This window comes from Ambystoma mexicanum, chromosome 12 (genome assembly GCF_040938575.1).
Source record: "Ambystoma mexicanum isolate Mex_15411 chromosome 12, UKY_AmexF1_1, whole genome shotgun sequence".
In the NCBI taxonomy this organism is placed as follows: domain Eukaryota; kingdom Metazoa; phylum Chordata; class Amphibia; order Caudata; family Ambystomatidae; genus Ambystoma; species Ambystoma mexicanum.
Window position 1 is genome coordinate 604,538,149 of NC_090936.1, and position 6,000 is coordinate 604,544,148.

The following is a 6,000-nucleotide window of genomic DNA, read 5'->3' on the forward strand; positions in this document are numbered from 1 at the left end:
TCTCGAGCAGGCCCTCCTTAAGTTCCCCATAAACCAGAAGACCTTTGTCTTCTCCTCTTCCTTCTCCTCCTCTCTTCCCTGCTAATCATACAGTAGCATGACTGATGTGCAGAGCCCTTATGTGTCCTCGGGGCACTGACTCCCCACATCTCTCACCCAAGCCATTGTCTATATACTGTACTTGCGCAAGCTCAGCCTCACCACGGGAGGTTGGACTTAAGTTTTTTATTTATTTTCTTAGCACGTCACCCAGTGCACTTCTCAACACCTTTTCCATTACCCGCCTCCCCTCTACACTTGCACATTCTGAACATTCATAAACACAAAGATGGGGAGGTCCCCAGGGTGAATCATTCACATTTTCTTTATTTTATCATATTGGTCGGCAAATTATTTAGGCACAGCCCCTACTAGAAATTCTGATTGAATATTCCAGTCAGCACATACATCAGTCAAATTAAGGGTGTATAATAGCGGAAGAACTCACTGTAAATGTGATTTCCTAATGGAGTGGCCATTTGGAGGGGGCAAGGGGTTCCTACAAGTTAACTCCTCCTGCTGGTAACTTATGTGTTCTGCCAGCCATGTACTAGTGTAATTTGTAGGACATTTGTGCAGCTATGTGAAATTGTGCTTGTTGCATTGTTGCATTTTGTGGCCATGTAAATTGTTGAGAAAGGGTATGGCTTGCAGCTGAGACAGGATTTATCGATGCTTACACATTTCACAGGTATGTTAGTCAGATCCGCCAGAGCGCCAGGGGACCACTACAGTAGGGATAGCACGCAGTATCAATATCCTTTAACTTTACACATGGATGGTTTTGGTGCCAAAGAGCTGATTTAATTAAATGGTTGCCATGGTGGTCTTGGTGTCATCACTTTTCAATGTGTTTCTTTTGGAACTAAATGTCTTTTTCGTTCTAAGGGATGCACACACATTTGCACTTCCAATGGCACTTTCTCAGGGTGGTTTTGTGGGCACAGTGTATTGGCCCATTGTTATCATTGTATGGCACCTGGGATTTGGCGGGATTGTGTGCACTCCACAGAAGAAGGATTTTATGTGAAATAAGATTGCACAAGCTGGGTACGTACAGCCTCTCCACATGCCCTTTGCCCAGCCATACACAAGCGGTGTGCCTGTGGGTGTGGATGGGTTTCCACTACCTTGTCCACCAGGATGCCACGCCATGTTGCAACATTGTGCAGGACATATGCTGCCACAATGATCCTGCAGACTAGTGGTGGTGCATATAGCAACATACCACCTGACTGGTCAAGGGAGCGGAAACGTGACTTGAGCACTCTGAATGTGCACTTCACTATGCCCCAAGTTGCAATATGGGTAGTGTTGTACTGTATCTGGGCTGGTGTGTTGGGGTTGCGTATGGGCATCATCATGTATGTGCTCAGGGGGTAGGCACTGTCCCCTGTAGAGGTGAGAATGGTTGTCATTGTCATTTGTTGACAGTGGGCCTCATTACAAGTCCGGCGGTAACCCTGCCGGTGCTACCGGCAATATCGCCGCAGCAATATCCTTTGTTTGTAAGGATCCACGAGGAAGGATCTGAAAATGGCGTACGCAAAGTTGTTGTTTACACGTTGCTAGGAGACCAAGCCAACGCGTAATGGCTGAGCTCCCGTTCATTCCCAGCTCGACGGAACTGGAAGGCGCTAGCCGGCCTTCCCAACTAAAGCTGTCCAAATAAGGCCATCGTCTGCCTTAGCCTGCCCATTATCCGCCAACACCGCTTCAGTAACAGTATCACCACAGGTAGGTCAGGAGCCCTCACCGCCCTGCACGGCTTGGAGAAGTGGCCTACAACTACGAAAGCACCAGCTTCACACCGGCATCATCTTAGCCTTTTGGGGTAAAAAGCCCTACGAAAGCAGCACCTGAAGGACCCCAGCCCCACTGCTGTATCCCATGCCCCCTGTTTTTGCCCAATGTCGCCACTGCAATATCCTTTGTTTGTAAGGATCCACAAGGAAGCATCCGAAAATGGCGTCTGCAACGTTGTTGTTTACACATTGCTAGGAGACCGAGCCAACGCGGATTGGCTGAGCTCCCGTTCATCCCCAGCTCGACAGAACCGGAAGGCGCAAGCGGGCCTTCCCAACTAAGGTCGTCCACATAAGGCCATCGTCTGCCTTAGCCTGCCCATTACCTGCCAAAACTGCTTCAGTAACAGTAGCCCCACAGGTAGCGCATGAGCCCTTACCACACTGCGCAGCTTGGAGAAGCCACCTACAACGACGACAGCACCAGCTTCTCCCCGGTATAATCTTAGCCTTTTGGGGTAAGAAACACTACGACAGCAGTACCTGAAGGACCCCAGCCCCACTGATGTGTCCCATGCCCCCTGTGTTTCCCCAATATCACCACCACAATATCCTTTGTGTGTAAGGATCCACGAGGAAGGATTCGAAAATGGCATCCACAACGTTGTTGTTTACACGCTGCTAGGAGACCAAGCCAACATGGATTGGCTGAGCTCCCATTCATCCCCAGCTAGACGGAACCGGAAGGCGGTAGCTGGCCTTTCCAACTAAGGCCATCCACATAAGGCCATTGTCTGCCGTAGCCTGCCTTAGCCGATAGAGCCTTAGGGCCGGAGAAAAGGCCTGATCATACTGCCACTACAGGGCTTTAAGTGGGCCTGGGCCTGGCGGGGCTCGGCCCCGGCAGGCTCCGAAATTTCGTTTTGAGGCGGGCCCTGCCGGGGCCCACTAATCTCCCCTGGCAGCCCCGGCCACTACACGAAAAGGCATTTTTTTCTACAGCCTGAAGCTCTCGCTCGTGTGCAAGAGCTTCAGGCTTCAGACAACGTGCCTTTCAGCCACAATGGTGGCGCCGCACCTGCGAGGCATCCCTTTGATCAAGTGATGCACATGGGCCAGCGCCACCATTATGGAGAAAACGTGAGGCCCCTGGAAGCAGAGGCCTTGCTTTCTAAATACTGAAGCTCCCGCGGATTCGCGGGAGTTAGGAAAAAGGCCTCTACTTCCAGTGGCCTCACCCTTTCAGCCTTGATGGTGACGCTGCCCCTCCCCAGCTGGCGAGGGGAAGCACCACCATTAAGGCTGAATAGGGAGACACTGTCCCCTGTCAGGCAAGCCTATAGAATATAAATGCAGAGATCAGCACCCTCTCCCCAATAGGGGAGAGGGTGCTAATCTCTACAAAAGGCTGCCTGGCAGGGGTGCCAGTAACCCATTAAGCCGGGGCTCGTCAAGGGGGCGTGGCCTAACGGGCCATCAAGGCCCCCGCTGTTAGGCCACGCCCCCTCGAAGAGCCCCGGCTCGATTTGTAGTGCCGCTTAAGCACTGGCGTAACAGGGGCCCCCGCAGGCCCCGCAGGCCCCGCAGTGCGGGGGGCCCCGCCAGCTAGTGTGGGGGGCCCCTCCCAGGACTTGTAGAAAAAAATAAAAATAATAATTTTTTGCAAAAAAAAATCTTTGTTTTTTTCTTTTTGAATTCACTCTGCATTTATAAAGAAATTATTTCTGTAACAGAAATAATTTCTTTATGAAGTCAGAGTGACTTCAAAAAGAAACGATAGGCCTCATTGCGGGTTTGGCGGCAACCATGCCATTGCTACCTGCAGGTTGCCGCCGGACCCGTAATGATTTACCGGCGCCCGACTTCCCGGTAACACCTGGGGATTACAACCCTGGCGGTCTGGGAAGTCAGGCTCCGGCAAATGGTAAGTCCCCATTTCCATAAAGTCCTATCGGACTCTATGGGAATGGGGACCACAGAAGCACCGGCACCGTTAATAACGGTGCTGGTGCTTCCATGAAAACTATGCGGGTGGGTGCCATTCTGCCCGGCAGGTCTGACCTGCCAGGCAGGACGGCAACCACCCGAAGAGATGTAATATGCCGACCCGGAAACAACGGTGCCGGTAAGCTTACCAGCACCATTGTTTACAGTCCGGCATAGTTGTAATGAGGCCCAATTTCTTTTTTAAGTGTTAGGGCTCCCCTCAACCCCATGATGTGTGTGTGTGTGTGAGTGTATGTTGAAAGGGTGCACACTTTAATATATGGGTGGCTGCCTGGTTGTGCCTGTATGGTGAAAGGGTGCACACGTAAATGTATGGGTGGCTGCCTGTGCGAGTGTATGGTGAAAGGGTGCACACTTTAATATATGGGTGGCTGCCTGGGTGTGCCTGTATGGTGAAAGGGTGCACACGTAAATGTATGGGTGGCTGCCTGGGTGTGCCTGTATGGTGAAAGGGTGCACACTTAAATGTATGGATGGCTGGGTGTGCGTGTCAGTATATGGTGAATGGTGTGTGTGCTTGCGTTCAGGGGCGCAACAAAACCTACATTACGGGGGTTAACCCTTCAAATGTTGGGAGGGGTGCCAACTTCATGGGCGGTGGAGGAGGGGCAAACTTATTTGTTTGGGCCATCTAATTTCTTTATGCATTTTTTATGAGACTATTCTAGTGCAGCTTCAATGTTACAAGCGGTTAACTCTCTCCTTTAAGGTTTAAAGCACCCACTTATGGACTGCCGTGAGAATGAGTGGTCTCCTGTTCCCTCTCTACCCTGCCAATCACTCCCCTGGCATGCAAGTATTAAACCCACATCACGATTTCAATTGCCTAAACAAAATGGCATTTGAATGCGGGTAGTAACATGGAATTGCTTTATGTTAGTAATTTGTGGGTTCTTGTTAACAGAGAAACCCATGTGCTGTCCTTTTCTGTCTGGGACTGCTCTGAAGGTCAGCCAGTTCTAGTCAACATAGCCCAACATTTCAGGTGGAGTGGGGGGATTGCTGAATCCCAGTCAACTCAATGGTGTTGCACCAATACTTGTGTTTAATGCCTGGATTACTTATTGGTAATCTTCATTACTCCTAGCCCTATTCTTCCTCGTCCCCGTGTGTATGAGACAGTACTTGTGTATAAGGCACTCTGCCTCATACACAAGTACTGGGATGAAGTAGAGGTACATGGAGGTAATGCTTGATTTAGCTACCTGTACTCTTCATTACTCCTAGTCCCACTCTTCCTCATCCCAGTACTTACCTATGAGGCAAGGAGCCTCAACCGTAAGCTCTGGGGCAAGGAAGAGGGACATGGAGGTAATTCTGGGCCAAGGAGCTGATTTTGGAGGTTGGGATGGGAGGGAGAGGGGTTGTGGGGGGGGGGGCAGGATTGTACAACAAATTATAATGGCTGTCCATGTCCAGGCTAAGCAGGCATGATATGTGGTATTAGTGGCTAGAGAGGCATTTTGGTGCAGCCAGGCTAGTCATTCCTCAGTTTGGTATGACCTTTTTTTAATGGGGCATTTATGATAACGCAGTCCTGCTAAGTGAATTACCTGGCTAGATTGCCGTTTGGGTGCTGCCAGTCTAGCTGTTTCTTACTGCGGCATTGTATATTTTTCTGGGCATCTGTGATCAAATGATATGATATAAGTCATTTATAACGCACCTGCACACAAGCGTTTCTAGGCGTGACAAGACAAGGGATGGAAGATAGAGGGAGGACAAGACAAACAATCTTACTAGGCCTTGTGTCATTCAGATTGTGGAAGTGCGATAACGAGAAGTGCAAGGGGAAAAGGACGAGGGAAGTGCAAGGGAGAGGGGAGGGGAAAAACAGGGCAGCAAGGCTGAGTAAGTGCTGTCAGGGCAGCACAGCTCTGGGTAGTGCAAGGAGAACAAGGGATTGTAGGGTTACAGTTACAGCCCCTAAGTGCATGGTAGGACCAGAGGCAGTGCAAGGGTGACTGATCAAGAAAGTGTCTCAACTCAGTGAGACTCTGAGGGTAGCCAAGCAACCAGTCGGTAAAGCAAACGGGTAGGTCAGGTAGGCCAGCAGGCGAGGGAGAGAGAGAGAGAGAAAGCAGAGGAGAAGAAGAAAGTTTTGAGCTGCTTCCAGAACTTCAGGTGGTCCGCTAAAGCTTGAGAGGGGAAGGGAGGCTATTACAGAGGGAGGCACCTGCAGAGGAGAGAGATCTACCCCCACTCTCTT